Source organism: Chiloscyllium punctatum, chromosome 40, assembly GCF_047496795.1.
Source record: "Chiloscyllium punctatum isolate Juve2018m chromosome 40, sChiPun1.3, whole genome shotgun sequence".
NCBI lineage: Eukaryota > Metazoa > Chordata > Chondrichthyes > Orectolobiformes > Hemiscylliidae > Chiloscyllium > Chiloscyllium punctatum.
In genome coordinates, this window is record NC_092778.1 from 1093126 (window position 1) to 1111437 (window position 18312).

Genomic DNA, 18312 nt, shown 5'->3' on the forward strand with positions numbered 1-18312 from the left:
GAACTTGAGCATCTTTCCAACCGGGATATTCTGTAGCACAAGTTGCAATTTTCCATGTTTCTCAATGTATTTTCCGTAACTCGTTTAAAAGTTTGAAGCTTTCAGGGCTGTTCAGTTGCTGATTGGAGTAATGAAATTGTAAGAAGAACAGAATTTCACAGAAGCTCATGAAAATGCTTCAGTACAAATTGTTGAGTATGTTAGTATTGAGGCTGTGAGTTGTGTACTGGGGTGCCCATCATACAACTTTTTTTGTGATATACATTGCTTTGCACTCACATTACTGTGAGGAACTGAATATAAAATTTCCTTGCATTCATGTTGTTGCAGTGTTTTTGACTCAAGTTCAGCTTAGCGTAGAAAACCCATGTTGTTCACAGTGGATATGAACTTTATCAGAAATTATCATTGCAAACCTTCAACAATGAGTAGCAAGTCTATTACTGTAGAATAATGAAAATGTTTTACAAGGTATGTTTATATATTGTGTTGTACAGTGTCATACATGTATAGTATGTATTTTGGTTGCTAGGTTTGAAACACAACCTTTCCCTAAGTTACAGTCCCTATCCCTATCTCATTCCATTGTTTCTTATAGGAGACATTGCCCTGATGTAAGTTGCAATGGTGACCTTAGCACTTTTATAGTCCCTATCCCCCTGTATGTACATTATTCTTAATGAGGATGAATTCCTCAATGAGTTGTTTGGATATAGTTGTACTTTTCTAGTACATAACGTCAATGTATATCAATTGTATTCCAATTTTATATTTGTGCAGATTATTGTTTGCATCGTTTGGACATTATGTATTCTATATCAGGGAGCCATGACAGAATTAGTCACAGCACCATGAGAGGATATTGTATCCTTTTTCAGTCCTGTTAGTGATGGGTATTGCAAGGAAGCATATACCTGGTGTTGTGAGATTTTAAAATTTGTCCACCCCAGGCCAACACCGGCACCTCCTAGTCATGGTTATACCTGAGGTGAAAGAAATCCTTCTCTGTTTCACATGAATGGTTTCCTTGTTAGATCAAATGCCAATCTGAATTGGATTTTCTGAGGGAGATAGATGGAAGTGTCGAGCTTCTCATCAGAAAGAATTGAGAGAGAGAGTATTTAGTTGGTTAAAAAACAGTGTTTCATTGATATTTGTAGATGAGCAAGGTTTATTTTAGATGAGCATAACGTTATGCAAAAGGAACTGAAAGTGTACAGAAACTGGCAGAAGGGTATTTCTTTGACTCAAAATGCAGCTGACTGAAAATTGGACTTCAGTTAGATTAAACTGTTATCGATTGCTTGTTTCAATCTAAATTGAAACATCTCATCCACTGCCCATTGCTGTTTTTGTGATGGCTTTATTTTGCAGCAATGAAATATTTAATCCTCAACAAAGAAATGTAAGTTTGATACAGTGATGACAAGTGTAATTTATCACAGAATTGAAGCTTTTCATCTTGTACTCATGAGGGCTGCCATGCAAGAAACAAAATTTGGAAATGGCACGTCAACTTATGCAACATTGACAAGCACGTTGATTGGTTTGTATGAGGCTTGTCGCAGGGATTTGCAGTCTCCATAAACTGTTCCTTACTTAAAAAGGTGCAATGTATGGACACATTCCTTGATCTGTGGAATTCTTTATTGGAGAGGACTGATGAGATTGGTTTAAGTATTTTCAAAGATGTGATAATTAGATACTTAATCAATGAGACAATCAAGTGCTAACATGGATAGAAACTTGACTGTCTGGCAGAAAGCAGAGTGTGGGGATAAAAGGGCCCTTCTCAGGATGGCAGCTGGTGCCAGGTGGTGTTTCGCAAGGCTCAGTGTTGGGCCACAACTTTTTACTTAATGCATTAATGATCTAGATGAAGGAATTGAGGGCATTCTGGATAGGTTTGCAGACAATACATAGATAGGTAGAGGCAGGGAGGCTGCAGAAGGATTTGGACAGGTTAGGAGAGTGGGCAAAGAAGTGGCAGATGGAGTACAATTTATGGGAAAGTGTGAGATTGTGCACTTTGGTAGGAAGATTAGAGGCATGAACTATTTTCTAAACAGGAAGAAAATTCAGAACTCCAAAGTGTAAAGAGACTTGGAGTTCTGGTCCTGCATTCTCTCAAGGTAAATTTGCAGGTTGAGTCAATATTTAAGAAGGCAAATGCAATGATGGCATTTATTATGAGAGGACTTGAATATAAAAGCAGGAGTGTACTTCTGAGACTCTAAGGCTCTGGTCAGACCACATTTGGAGTATTGTGCACAGTTTTGGACCCCATATCTCAGGAAGGATGTATTGGCCCTGGAGTGTGTTCAGAGGAGGTTCACGAGAATGGTCCCAGGAATGAAAAGCTTAACATATAAGGAACATTTGAGGTCTCTGGGTTGATACTCGATGGAGTTCAGAAGGATAAGGGGGGAATCTAATTGAAATATACAGAATACAGAATGGCCTTGACAGAGTAGATGTTGGGAAGGTGTTTCCATGAGAAGGAGAGACACAGGACCCTAGGGCATAGCCTTAGAGTAAAGAGAAGACCTTTTGGAATGGAGATAAGGAGAAACGTCTTCAACCAAAGAGTGGTCAATCTATAGAATTCATTGCCACAGAAGGCTGTGGAGGCCAGGTCAGTGACTATATTTAAAACTGTGATAGATAGGTTATTGAGTATCGAGGGGAATAAGGTTTACGAAGAGAGAGCAGGAGAATGGGGTTGAGAAACTTATCAGCCATGGTTGAATGGCGGGACAGACCCGATGAGCTGAATGGCCGAGCTTTTACTCGCGTGTCTTATGATCTGTATTTAAGGCTGAGACAGAGAGATTCTTGGTCAGTCGGGAATCCGAGTTCGTGGGGAAAATGCAAGAAAGTGGGCATGAAGACTGTTGGATCAGCTAATGAATGATGGAGCAGAATTGAGGAGCCAAATGGCCTACTCCTGTTCTTTTATGTTATGGTCTGTGGTTATGGAGATAAGACCATAAGGCCATAAATTGCAGGAGCAAAAGTATGCCATTCAGCTCAGCATATCTGCTCTGCCATTCAGTAGCTGATCCAACAGTCTTCAAGTCCACTTTCCTGCATTGAGGTCATGGCTGATCTGATAATCCTCAAATCCAGTTTCTGAAACTTATGAAAGATTAATGTTTCAGGTGTGGTTTATGGAGTCATAGAGATGTACAGCATGGAAACAGGCCCTTCGGTCCAACCCGTCCATGCTGACCAGATATCCTAACCCAATCTAGTTCCACCTGCCAGCACTCGGCCCATATCCTCCAAACCCTTCCTACTCATGTACCCATCTAAATGCCTTTTAAATGTTGCAATTATACCAACCTCCACCACTTCCTCTGGCAGCTCATTCCATACACGTACCATCCTCTGTGAAAAAGTTGCCCCATAGGTCCCTTTTATATCTTTCCCATCTCACCCTAAACCTATGCCCTCTAGCTCTGGACTCCCCCACCCCAGGGAAAAGACTTTGTCTATTTATCCTATCCATGCACCTCATAATTTTATAAACCTCTTTAAGATCACCCCTCAGCATCTGACGCTCCAGGGAAAACAGCCCCAGCCTGTTCAGCCTCTCTCCATAGCTCAAATCCTCCAACCCTGGCAACCTCCTTGTAGATCTTTTCTGAACCCTTTCAAGTTTCACAACAGTCTTTCCGATAGGAAGGAGACCAGAATTGCATGCAATATTCTAACAGTGGCCTAACCAATGTCCTGCACAGCCGCAACATGACGTCCCAACTCCTGTACTCAATACTCTGACCAATAACGAAAAGCATACCAAACCGCCTTCTTCACTAACCTATCTACCTGCAAGTCCACTTTTAAGGAGCTATGAACCTGCACTCCAAGGTCTCTTTGTTCAGCAACACTCTCTAGGACCTTACCATTAAGTGTATAAGTCCTGCTAAGATTTGTTTTCCCAAAATGCAGCACCTCACATTTATCTGAATTAAACTCCATCTGCCACTTCTCGGCCAATTGGCCCATCTGATCAAGATCCTATTGTAATCTGAGGTAACCCTCTTTGCTGTCCACTACACCTCCAATTTTGGTGTCATCTGCAAACTTGCTAATTATACCTCTTATGCTCGCATCCAAATCATTTATACAAATGACAAAAAGTAGATGGCCCAGCACCGATCCTTGTGGCACTCCACTGGTCACAGGCCTCCAGTTTGAAAAACAACCTTCCACCACTACCCTCTGTCCCCTTGAGCCAGTTCGGTATCCAAATGGTTAGTTCTCCCTGTATTCCATGAGATCTAACCTTGCTAAGCAGTCTCCCATGGGGAACCTTATCGAACGCCTTACTGAAGTCCATATAGATCACATCTACTGCTCTGCCCTCATCAATCTTCTTTGTTACTTCTTCAAAAAACTCAATCAAGTTTGTGAGACATGATTTCCCACACATAAAGCCATGTTGACTATCCCTAATCAGTCCTTGCCTTTCCAAATACATATACATCCTGTCCCTCAGGATTCCCTCCAACAACTTGCCCACCACTGACATCAGACTCACTGGTCTATAGTTCCCTGGCTTGTCCTTACTACCCTTCTTAAACAGTGGCACCATGTTATCCAACCTCTAGTCTTCTGGCACCTCACCAGTGCCTATTGATGATACAAATATCTCAGCAAGAGGCCCAGCAATCATTTCCCTAGCTTCCCACAGAGATCTAGCGTACACCTGATCAGGTCCTGGGGATTTATCCACCTTTATGCATTTGAAGACATCTGTATTATGGACATTTTGCAAAGTATCACCATCTGTTTCCCTACTTTCTATATCTTCCATATCCTTTTCCACATTAAATACTGATGCAAAATACTTATTTCGTATCTCCCCCATTTTCTGCAGTTCCACACAAAGGCCACCTTGCTGATCTTTGAGGGGCCCTATTTTCTCTTTAGATACCCTTTTGTCATTGATGTATTTGTAAAAACCCTTTGGATTCTCCTTAATTCTATTTGCCAAAGTATTTTTAACATTTCCATGGAATTGGTTGACAAATGAATACCACGATTCAACTGCAAAACTTAAAACTTATTTTTCCTGCACTATTGAAACTTTGAATGTAGATTATAGCAAGATATTCCACATATTAAGTGGGTTGCAAAGAGACACTGAGCCCTTGTTCCATGCCAGAACTTGTAGAATATTTGAAATTGTAATATGTTTACCTAAATACCGGCAATTAATATGAAGTTTTACCTTTTTTGCTCTATTGATTTAAGATTTTTGTTTTAACTCTTATTTTTCTGGGAGTGTATAACTAGTTCTTTTTTCTACTTCTTTGCGTAATGACTTCTTGAATAATAAGGACGTAGGAAAAAAATTAAGATTAGCTGAATATTCTCTTTGGCAATCAGAGTAAACCTTCAAAACTAGTGTGGCTATTAATAAAACTTTATACTCAATGGGATTTAGATTGTCTGTTTCTCATATGTCTTTTCAGAGTAAAGTGAACAATAACAACAATAGGTATATATGAATCTTATTCGGCAGTAACAAAATGAAAGCTGGTTGTTCATGTAAAATTTTCTTTATTAGTATGTGTATAGCACCTCATCCATGAAAATGCAAACAGATCAGAATCTGCAAATTGAACCCACTTCGTGCATAGTTTCTGCTTTCAGACTTGAGAGTGTGGTGCTGGAAAAGCACAGTAGGTCAGGCAGCTTCCAAGGAGCAGGATGATCGACATTTCAGCATCAGCCCATCATCAGGAATGAGGCTTGTGTGCCGAGGCTGAGAGATAATGGGAGGGGGGTGTGGCTGGGGGGAAAGTAGCTGGGTAGGTGCAGTAGGAAGTGATAGGTTGGAAGAGAAGGTGGAGCGGATGTGTGGAAAGGAAGGAAGATGGACAGGTAGGACTGATCAAGGGGGCAGTGTTGATTTGGAGGCGTGGGACTGGAATAAGGTAGGGGAAGGGCAAGTGAGGAAACTGGTGAAATCCACATTGATTCTGTGTGGTATCAGGGTCTCAAATCGGAAATGATGCATTCTTCCTCCACGCTTCGGGTGGTAATGGTTTGGCGATGGAGGAGTCCCATGTTCTGCTTGTCCTTAGTGGAGTGGGAGGGAGAGTTAAAATATTCAGCCATGGCAGTGGTGTTGGTTGGTGCGGGTGTCCCAGAGATGTTCTCTGAAACAATCGCAAGTTGGCATCCTGTCTCCCCGATGTAGAGGAGACCGCAATGGATACAGTAGATAACATGCATGGAAGTACAGGTAAATTTCTGTCAGATGTGGAAAGATCATTTGGGGCCTTGGACGGAGGTGACGTTTTGTGCTTCCCGTGGTGGCAGGGGAAGGTGCTGGGGGATAGGGTGCACATGGATCTGGTGAAGGAGTTGCGACAGGAATGGCCTCTCTGTAATGCCAATGGGGTGGGGAGGGAAATATGTTCCTCATAGTGGGGTCTGTTTGTAGGTGGCAGAAGTGATGCAATGTATGCAGAGGTTGGTTAGGTGGAAGGAGAGGACCAGGGCGGTTCTGTCCCTATTGCGATTGGAGAGGTGGAGTTCAAGGACACAAGAGAGGGAAATAGAGGAGATACGCTGGAAGGCATCGTCAAACACATGGGAGGGAAAATTTTGAAGAAGGAGGCCATCTTGGATGTTTATGGTGGAATTGGGAGCAGATACAGTGGAGGTGGAGGAATTGGGAATAAGGGATAGTGTTTTTACAGAGGGCAGGATGGGAGGAGGTGTAGTCCAGGAAGCTGTGGGAGTCAGTGGGTTTGTAGTAAATGTCCATGTTTAGTTGGTCATCAGAAATGGAGAGGGAGAGGTCCAGGAAGGGGAGAGAGGTGTCCGAGATGGCCCAGGTGAATTTGAGGTCAGGGTGAAAGATGTTCATGAAGTTGAGCATGAGGTACCATTGATACACTTATCGATGTGGCAGAGGAAAAGGTGGAGAACGGTGCTGGTGTTGCTGTAGAAGATGGACTGTTCCATGTACCTGACAAAGAGGCAGGCATAGCTGGGGCCCATGTGTGTGCCCATTGGCTACCCCTTTGTTTCAGAGGAAGTGGGAGAATTGGAAGAAGAATCGGTCGAGGATGAGGACCAATTCAGCCAGGCGAATGGAGTGTTAGTGGAAGGGTGCTGGTTGGGTCGGCATGAGAGGAAGAAACTGAGGGCTTGGAGCCCTTGGTCATGGAGGATGGATGTGTAGAGGGACTGGATGTCCATGGTGAAGGTAAGGTGTTGGGGGCCGAAGAAATGAAAGTCATGGAGGAGGTGAAGGGCGTGAATGGTGTCCCTAACATAGGTGAGGACTTCCTGGACCATGCGGGACAGGACAGTACCGAGGTATGCAATGATGAGTTTGGTGGGACAGATACAGGCTTCGAAAGTGGGTCAACTGGGGCAGATAGGTTTGTGAATCTTAGGGAAGAGGTAGAATGGTGCAGTGCAGGGTCCTCGGACTATAAGGTTGGAGGCTGTGGGTGGGAGATCCCCAGAGGTGATGAGGTTGTGGATGGTCTGGGAGATGATGGTTTGGTGATGGGAGGTGAGGTCATGGTTGAGGAGGCAATAGGGGGTAGTGTCTGTGAGTTGCCACTTGGCTTCAGCGGCATAGAGGTCAGAGCACCAAACTACCACAGCACCTCTTCCACCCCCCCCCCCCTACCCTTGTCTGCTGGTTTGATGTTGATTTTGAAGTTGGAGTGGAGGGGATGGACTGCTGAGTGTTGCGAGGGTGAGATGAGTGGACATGTTGAGGCAGTCTATGTCATGGCAGCAGTTGGAAATGAAGAGATCAAAGACAGGTAACAGACTGACACGGGGTGTCCAGGTGGATGGGGTTTGTTGAAGGTGGGAAAAGGGGTCCTTGGAAGGTCAGCAGGAATCTGTCAATTTTCAGTTACAAAAATGGTAATCATTCTGAAATTAACTCCTTAATTCATTTAAGGTTGATATTGTGATGAGAACACCTGATGTAAAATCATACACCTAAAACCTTTCTCAACTTCTCTTTCCACAGACGTCGGCTGATATGCTGTGTATTTTAAGCATTTTCTGTTTTTATTTAACATGTTAATTGCTTGGGCTTAATTTATTTTGTGGACATTGAAATTGGTGGCCATGACAGGTTAAAACATCATGGCATGCTAATTTTAATACGTTCACAATTATAGCCTTCATTAACTGCTTGTCTTAAGTTTTGCAGTTAAACCTTTTGCTTAAAAGATATGCTGAAGTTATTACATAACAGTAGGAAATTCAACTCAACCATTCTGTAACAGCTTCATTGCAGGAAATAGTTTTTACCATATTTACCTACCCTAGTCACGTAGCAGTTTATTATATTGATGCTTCATTCACCTATCCATTGTATGGTATCAAGTACAGAAACATAGTGATTTGTAAAGATAAATAGTTGATTTCATTTCATTCTTTCTCCACATTTTACTTTATTCTTGGACTTTGAACTGGAAGTGAGAGAAATGGACACTGCTTTAAAATAGAGAAAAGGTATATGGAATTTTTTTAGCTTGGAAAAACAAACCATGTATATAACTCTAACCCAAACCTTAATTTTATTTTAAGACGACATTGAGTAAAGTGCATTGTTTACTATGTGTGCAAAAGAGCTCAACATAGCAATGATTGTCTGATTAGTCAGATGGTAGTTTAACCCAGGCTGTGTGAGGGTTAGTGAAATGGAGATAAGTAAAAAGACCTCCAGAAATCAGCTGTACCAATCTTTTCTCTTTCCCTTTTCTATGTAATATTACTATCTTCAATATTTTATCCAAAGAACAGAAGAAGAAATACACCTAGAAATGCTGAAATAAATAATTCTAACACCAAAGGCAACTTGAAAGACCACAGGTCTAACTAAACAACCAGTAAATTAAAGACTGCTTATTACTGTGCAGATAACATCAAGGTATCATCAAGGAACTAAAGGTTGTGGAACATGTGATTTTAGATTGGTGATATAGAAACTTGCTCTTCTATTTTTCCCATCAACTCCTTTTATTTGTGTTGTATCCTGATTAGTTCATCTGCATCTCTTTATTTTCCAATATAAGTTCTCTAGGGTCTTTCTATAGGATCCATACTCACTTTGTTGACTTTATGAAGAAAAAGGAACTCTTGCTATCTGTTTTTGAATTTCTAGATATCTTTCTCACTACTTTAATTTTTCACGGATTAATTTTGAAGTTATTGCTTGCTGTTTTTAATATTGTAATATTTTGATATGCTGCCTGTTTTGCACAATTACAATTTTTTGTTTCAGTTTGATTCCATCTTTAACATACTGTAGTCAACTGCAGACGGTGGGTCTGTAGCTTAAAAATTTTTTAACTGGTTGGTGTGTATCTCTTCCATGTCTTCTGAAAAATTCCTTCAATGTCTGCCACTACATCTCTATTGATCTTTTTTTTAAACCCAGTTTATCAATTCACTTTAGCCAGCACTGCTTTTATGTCCTCGACCTCTCTTCTTGGAGCCTAATCAGCCTCAGTATTATTGTAGTGGTGTTGATAGATGTTCGCAATTAATATATCTTATTTGTATTACGATTGGTTTTCCTGGTTCAGAAATGATTTGAAGCCAGCAAACAAGTAATCCTGTTTTTGAATTATTGACAGTGCTGGAAACCAGTTTTAATTTTGTGCATTAGGTTGAGTGCCCAGTTTATCTCATTGTTATGATGGTGACCGAGTATCAACCATGTGCTCTTCTCTGCAGATATCCCAGGAGATGGAAGCTTTTGTCTAGACTTGTCTAGACACAGTTCACTTGCATAGCTAGACCCACAATGTCAGGAGGGAGGGAGTTCAAGAATTTTGACACAGCGACACTGAAACAATGTCAAATATATTTTCGAGTCGGAATGGTGTGAGGCTTCAAGGGGAATTTGACACTTGTGGTGCTTCCATGTATCTGCAGCCCTTGACTCTCTAGATAGTGGTGATCATGGTTTTGGGAAGTGCTTTCAACGGAGTTTTGGTGAATTTCTGATGTGCATCTTGTAGATGGCACACACTGCTGTTTCTGAATGTCTGTGGTGGAGGGATGTGGATGATTGTGGATGTGGTAGAGTAGTCAGGGCGCTGCTTTGTTTTGAATGATGTCAGGCATTTTGGCTGCTGTTGGAGCTGAACCCATCCAGACAAGTGAGAAGTATTCCATCACATTTCTGACTTAGGTCTTGTAGATGGTGATCGGACTTTGAGAAGTTAGGAGATAAGCTACACTGCAGGGTTTCCAGCTTCTGATCTGCTTTTTTAACCAGTATATTTATATGTCTTAGTCCAGTTTCTTGCCAATGGTAGCTCCTAGGATGTTTATAATGGGGGATTTGTGTGGAATGAATATTACTGCTCATCCCAAACATGGATATTGTCCAGGTGTTGCTGCGTTTGAATATGGACTGCTTCAGTATCTGAGAAGTCACAATTGGTGCTGAATGTTGTGCAGTCATCGGTGATCTTCCCCACTTATGACCGAAGGATGGTCACTAATGAAGCACCTGAAGATGATTAGACCTTGGACTGTACCCTGAGAAACTCCTGCAGAGATGTCCTGGAGCTAAGGTGCCAGATTTCCAACTACCTTAACTATCATCCTTTGTGTCAGATATGATTCCAACCAGTGAAGGCTTTTCACTCTGATTCTGATTGACTCCAGATTTGCTTGGGCTCCTTGACAGCACAGTTGGTCAAATGCAGCTTCATGTCAAAGGCAGCCACTCTTGCCTCACCTCTGGAATTCAGATTCTTTTTCTGTGTTTGAACCAAGGCTGTTATGAGGTCAAGAGCTGGGTGACCCTATAACATTTTAATCTAATGATTTATACCATTGTTTGAGGCTCTTAATAAGAATCAAATAAATCAATATAAGCATAGTATTGTTGCTTGTGTGAAGTAATTGATAGCTTGAAGTTGGTAAGAAAACTGAATTCATATTAAGTATTTGTAGATGACATCATTAACTATGAAAACTAAAGGCCTAGATTTTCACTCTCGAAGAATGTGTGCAAAGTCAGAAAATTTTCTCATTTGCCACTCTGGAAGGAAATGCTCAGAATGCTATAACTTCATTCTGAAAGGTGGCATGTGCTGCAATTGGCAAAAATGGCTTGCGGGTAGGAATGGAGGCTGCTGAGTGCTGAGGTGAACTGGTTAAGAGGCCCTTCTTGGGTTCTTGGTAGTTTGAGTCATTTTGTTCAATGTTAGGACATATAACCTACACCCCTCAAACCCCGGCATGTCTTCTCACTTCCCACCTTAGGTACCCATAATCCCTTGTACAGTCTTTGCCAATCTATTGTCTTCCATCCATCCTCATGCCCCTTTATAGTTTATGACATCTTACTTCCAACCAATGCCTCCCACACTCTCCCTTTGCACTTAGACCTTCCATGCCAGATTCTTCTTAAACAAAGGGTTGAAAGGTTATCAGGGTAGGCGTGACTGTGAAATTGAGGTTACAATCATTTCAGCCATGATCTTGGTTGTTAACAATAACACAACAACAGGTTATAGTCCAACAGGTTTATTTGGAGGCTTTTGAAGCATTGCTCCTTCATCCAGTGGTTGTGGAGTATAAGGTTGTAAGACACAGAACTTAGAGCAAAGGTTTACAGTGTGTGTATATGGAGAGATTGTCTGCGTGAGTGCATGGGTCTGAAGGAGTGATTTTGTGTGTGTGTATGTGTGTGTGTGTGTGTGTGTGTGCCAGTCTATTTATAGGAGTGTGTGTGTGCGTGTGTCTGTCTGTCTGTCTGTAGGAGTATGTCTGTGGTGCAGTGGGGTCACCTGTAGTGTGACATGAACCCAAGGTTCCGGTTGAGGGTATCCCCATAGGTACCAAACTTTGCTATCAGCCTCTGCTCGGCCACTTTGCTTTGTTGTGTGATGTACATTCGTCCGTTGCCATAGCCTCTGCTTGGTCTCGCCAATGTACCATGCCTCAGGTACATTGGTGAGTCACATGAGTACCTGACACGTATGTGGTGGGAGGTGTCCCAACGTGTAACGGTGGTATCTGTGTCGACACTTTGACACATCTTGCAGAGTCCACCATGACAAGGTTGTATGGTGTTGTCCTGAAAGGTTGTATGGTGTTGTCCCAGCTTTCAGGACAACACCATACAACCTTGTCAGAGTGTTGACACCGCACAACAATCAACAGACAGGAGTGTTCTCTCCCAGTCGGAGTACACTTCAGTGGTCCGGGACATTTGACTTCGGACCTTCGGGTGACCATCCTCCAAGGCAGACTCCAGGTTAGGCAACAATGCAAAGTGACTGAGTAGAGGCTGATAGCCAAGTTCGGTACCCATCGGGATAGCCTCAACTGGGATCTTGGGTTCATGTCACACTACAGGTGACCCCACTGCACTACATGCGCACGTGCGCATGCACACAGACAAACACACAATCAACTTCTGCAGACCCTCTCTCATGCTCACACATACACTCCCACATTCACACTCACACATGCCTCTCACAGACTTATACCCCTTTACACTTTCACTCTCACACGCACTCACAGACACTCATATGCCCCCGCACACAGACAGCCACGCACGTATACACACACACATACACACACATGTACACACGCGCTTGCGGGGTGAATTTGCACCAGCACAATTATATTTTGTTTTGCTCAAAAACTGCATTAATCCATGTAAGATTCTGTAAATCCCTTTTTTAGAAATAGAATCAGTCTGAACATTGGGGCACAGACAACCTCACACAGGGCATTTCACACCTTCAATGCATTATCTGAGACAACATGGCATCTATGGTTAAAGTTCACTTGAGAATGTCACTTTAAAAAAGTTCTGGGATTTACATATGAAAGAACTGAAACCAACATGGTCATTCTAAAAGATGAGAGACTTAACAGACAATCCAGGTTTTTTTCAATATATAATTTCAGTTAAATCACACGGGTGATCCTTTGCTATAAGTTCTGTGTCTTACGATCAGACGGGATGTCTGGATCTAGGTTCCCATCACCATTTTAGAAAAGCCATGAAGAATATGGCTGTGCAAAAATCTAGGCCAAAGTTCAAATAGTTTGTAGAGGCCACTTGAAGTTGGAAAAATATTCCAAGCCTTTAATGTATGCAGCACCATTCCATTGTCGTGTTTTGTCTCTGAGATATTTGTTGATTTTGATTCATATAAGACACTATTCCTTTTGAATAAGCTTGGTAACACAAGATAAAGACAAATGAACAATTGTTTATGTATGTAGCTGGGGAACATGCAGACAAGTAGTAGTTTGTATTATATGCAATATTTTTCTTTTTCCCTCAAGATAACTGCTGAGCTTGTCAGTGTACCTTTATAAGAAATTGCAGCAAAGCTGCTCACCAACTAATATGCATCTTACATCCCTTTTCACTAATGAAGTGTTCATTGTTAGCAGAGAACTCTAAAGGTGAAATACAACTGTTATTCTTCAAACATATGAAACAATTGCTCATGATGTCTGTTCATGCTAGTTTGTTCATATTCTGTTTTGCTGTTGGATAAATAGGAAATCTAGGACAGCGATGTTGTACTGGGGCCTGCACGGCTATCGATCCAGCAGACAGTCTCACTGAGGAGGAAAGTGAGCATGAAAATCACAATGAATTTGGAAATGTTTTCAATAAATTTTAGTGATTAAAAAATTTCCTTAAAATTATCAAAACACATTATTTTCATTTGATGTTTGTTACTATGAATTATGGTTGAATGGGAGGAGACTCTGGAATTCCTAATCCATTTGAAAAGGGCTCTTCTACCAAAATATTTGAGTCACTGATCTAGGAGTGGGGAAGAAAAACCATTTTGAAGACATCTGAAAATTTGTGAAATAGGATCATTGAAACCATGACATGTGTTACAGGCTCTAACTTAATTGAGGTGATGTCACATGATGTCCCATTTCCATTCTGGAGTGGCACCTGAGTAGTTTGGAAAGAAAACATGGTTTGGAATGGGAAGACTGGATGGAGGATGGTGTAGGTCTGAACTGAGAACAGGTCATCACAAAAGTGAGGCTTGGATGGATCTTGTGCAAGATAAAATTTTTGGCTATCACTGAAGTCAATTTAATATTCTCAACTGCTGGAAAAATTTCGGATCCCGCAAAAGGATGTGTTGTAACTAACTAAATTTATGACAAACTCAGACCTCAGTGAAAGAGAAAGACTGCATGTTTATACTAGAAGAAAGCTAGGAGAAGTTTATTGAGGAAAAACCTGTTAAGTACCTGTACTCATAAGTGAATGTAACTGAACTGGTGTTGCCTTAGTCTGTTACTAGTAATTTACTTCTGTTGGATAATACTTGCAAAATGAGAAATTTCCATCTATTCGTGACTTGTTTGCCCAGGTACTTAACTTTTTTTTTATAGATATTTTTATTAGAAATTTAACATTTTTACAAGTTTACAAAAATAAACAAAACTCTCAAGTACAAACATTGATATACAATTAAATCTTAAATATATAATAACCAAAACTTAACAAAAGAAAAATACTGAGAAAAATAAACAAAACTCAACTAACTACTAATCTAAACTACAACTGACCAGAGTGTATAATTAAGTCTCTTACATTATTCAAATAAGAGAAAGAGAAAAAAAACCAGTGGATAACATAGAAACTGGGTAGTGAGATACATGCTTGGAATGTGTTAACATCAAATGTAACAAAACCCGTATTCGTGCGGGATTCCTCTCCCAAGGGGCCCCGGACCAGCCAGGTTCGTAATCTCAATTAAGTAAAAGCCCTTGTTAGGATAGCCGAAATATCTGTATTCATATAATTCAAGAAGGGCTAGCTACTTAACTCTTACCTCTTATTTACCTTACAATTACCTCCTTCAACACCAGATTTGATTTTATTCATTTATTTGATTTCCCACCCTGAGGAAACAGATATCTCTTTATTTGTTAAATCAGGCATTGGTTGAGCTAATTACTGAAGTACATCATATGAGTCTCTAGTGAACGTCTCTTTCATTAGTTAAAAAATGTAACTATGAATTTAACACTGTATGATGAATACTTTTTAGAATTGGAGACTATTCTCAGATATAGATTTGCCCCCTTCCAGTCAACATCTTTACACTTAGTTGTAGATCTGTTTGCGCATGTGATTAAAGGTTGGTTTAATGGACTTCAAACTGAATTTCCAAATTCCTGCAAGTCCTGACTTAAATTTGTGGTAGTATTCCTGAAAATAAAAACTTCATGCAAAACACCTTAAGGGAAGCATGAGTAAAAAACAGAAATTGCTGGAGAAGCTCAGCCAGTCTGGCAGTAGATATGAAGAAGGGTCACTGGACTCAAACCGTTAACAATTTCTGTTTTTGGTTCAGATCTTCAGTATCTGCAGAGCTCTTGAATTTAAGTGAAATGGTTTCCTGAAGGAATCAATGTTAAAGCTAGAATTGGGTTCCTTGGAACATTTCTTACGCTTTTTTTAAAAAAGAAAGTAGAAGTTGAAATTGTACAAATATGACCTTTCATTGTTAGCTGAAATAACTTGCCAAATAAAATGCATTATTAAATTCAAAATAAAAGAGTACAATATGTTAAAAATATCTACTCCCTTTTCGTGATCAGGCTTTATCTTGTTGCAGAAGTTGGTTGGTGCAGTTGGACTCCCAGGACTACATGCATTGACCAATTTCTGCCATGAGATGGAGCACAGAACTTTACTTCCCTCCTGAATTGGAACTGAGAATCCAAGAATGGAGCCAAGAGCAAAGAGAAGGCTAAACCTGATGCCTAGAAGTAGGAACAAAGGGCAGGAGATGAAGCTACGGCAAAGCAACTCTGGGAGACAAATCCCAGGGAGAGAGAACAAAGCTGTGATGGAGCAAGCTGAAGACCCATCCAGGAGGAAGCAACACGGGAAAGCAAGGCCAAGAGGGAGGCAAGAGTCCTTGTCCACTACCAGAACCCAAGGGTGAGAATGTCTGGGTTGCATGCAGTGCAGTACTGAATGCAGATCAATTATGACATTGGATGTGAACAATGCAGCGAAAGATGTTAAGTTGAAAAAGGTGATGAAAAATAAAAAAACAGGCCCCAAAGAATGAACAAGCTAAGAATGATGTTAAATGGGGAAACTTGAAGTGAGGGTGGCCTGTAATCACAGTCATGTCCATTTGCTATTGTGAATTTCTTTTATATGGAGAACTGTCCAAATGATATTGACCTGTCTGTATGACTCTGGATAGTAGGGCTTGCTGATTGAAATTTATAAAAATTAATCAAGCTCCATAAATCAGTATTTGTTTCTGGTTATTCTCTGGAGATTGGAGTAAGCAGCATTGTTGGCTTTGCACATGCAGTGGTGATAGTATTAGAACCAAGCAACTCTTTCACTTTGGGCTGGCAACTTGGAACAAAAATACTAATTTTTACTTTGTATAAGCTTGAAACTTTTTATTTAGTTTTTCCCAGATGAGAAGGGATAAACCGATTCCTCTCATTCTCCTTGAGTTGATCACGACAGGTCTAAGTTCCTTTTGGAGTCGGCTACGTTCTCTTCAATGAGAAATACAGTTAAATATGGTTTGCTGTATGAGATAAGCCAGTCATCAAGGTTTTCTTGAGTGAAAAGAGCAAATTTATCTCCTGTCCAAACCAAGAAATTTAATAACATTCTGGCGCCCAGCATGCAGCTTTTGCACAGTCACTTGGGCCATACATACAAACAAATGGGTACTAAATTAAAAGGAAATGTTGTCCAGTGCAAATGAGGATATAAGAATACAAGGGTTTAGAGTCCTTTGATGATCATTAAAACACAAGCTTTTTTTTAAAATATCTGAGGCCAATGTGCTTAGCTGGTTTTCAAGTTGCAGTCAGCCATAGCAAAAGTTGCATCTATTGAAATTACCTTGGTTTGCTGTTGGTTGCCTCTCAGGGCTGATCACTTTTTACAGAAGTGAATGCCAGTTCCAAAGAAGGAGAGTTTATCCATCATCTGGATGATAGTGCAAGGTCCTGGGCGTGACTCACTTTTTTGAATGGATCCTCCGTGTTGCCAAAAACACATGATGTGGAGTGCCAGTTTGAAAAAGGTCAAAAATCCACAACAGCAGGTTATAGTTCAACGGGTTTACTTGAAAACTCTAGCTTTTGGAGCAGTCCGCTTTGATCAGGTGTTAGTGAGAGAGGAAGAATTTAGACTCAGAATTAATAAGGAAAAGATCAAAGGGTCATACAAATTATGCGAATGAATTGGACACACCTAAGATGGCTCTTAAATCTTTAATCAGTCAGAATGAAGTTGCAGATTTCAGTTGATTAATATGCAACTCCCAGAATTTCTTTCAAGTCATTGCCATAAGATAACTCAAGATGTTATCGATACACATCTGGTTAGACAATGTATTTTAAGGTGAAGTCTTGTTTGGAGTCTGTGTTGTAACCTGCAGTCAGCCTGGTTTATTTCCAAAGTAGGAGTTTATAAAATGCCACATTGGCTGACTGTGTGCTTTTTGAACAAAATAGAATGTATCTGCAAGGACAAATCTGCAAATTCACATTGACCTAGCAGATTTATATGTGCGTGCATATGTGTATGCGTGGTGTGAGAGAGACAATGTGTGAGTGTGTGTGTGAGAGAGAGAGAGTGAGAGTGTGTGTGTGTTGGGGGGAGACTATGTGTGTGTGAGGGGGGAGGGGAGAAGAGTGTGTGTCTGAGAGGGGGAGTGTGTGTGTGTGAGAGACTGGGTGAGAGTGTGTATGATTGAGGGGGTGGAGAGTGTATGTATGTGTGAGGGGAGGGAGAGTGTGTGTGTGTTTATGTGAGAGGGGGAAAAGTGTGTGTCTGAGAGGGTGGAATGTGTGTGTTTTACAGATGGGGAGAGTGTGTTTGTGACAGGTGGGAGTGTGTCTGTGGGGCAGGGAGAATGTGAGTGTGTGGGGATGGGAGTGTGTGGGTTTGTATGTGTGTGTGGGGTTGGGAGTATGTGTGTGTATGCATGTGTGTGGGGGGGGGGTGCGCAGAGAGTGTGTCTGTGTGTGAAAGGGGAGAAGAGTGTGTGTGTGAGGGGGAGAGTGTGTGAGAGGTTGGGGGATCTTGTGTTTGAGGAGAGGGTGGTGAGGGTGTGTGTGGGTGGGTGAAAGTGAGTGTGTGTGGGGGGATGAAAGTGTGTGTGTCTGTGCATGTGTGTGTGAAAATGTGGTTGTATGTATGTGTGGGGGGTGTGTGTGTGGACAGTGTGTCTGTGAGGGGGGGGAAGAGTATGTGTGAGGGAGGGGAGGAGTGTGTGTGAGGGGGGAAGAGTGTGT

The 18312-nt window shown here is 41.2% G+C and overlaps 1 protein-coding gene across 3 annotated transcripts in view; it reads left to right on the forward strand.

The window, feature by feature from the left end:
- The window catches only part of LOC140464275 (probable helicase with zinc finger domain), a 444481-nt gene that overhangs the window by 76793 nt on the left and 349376 nt on the right, over positions 1-18312 (forward strand). The gene's annotated exons all lie outside the window — the stretch shown is intronic.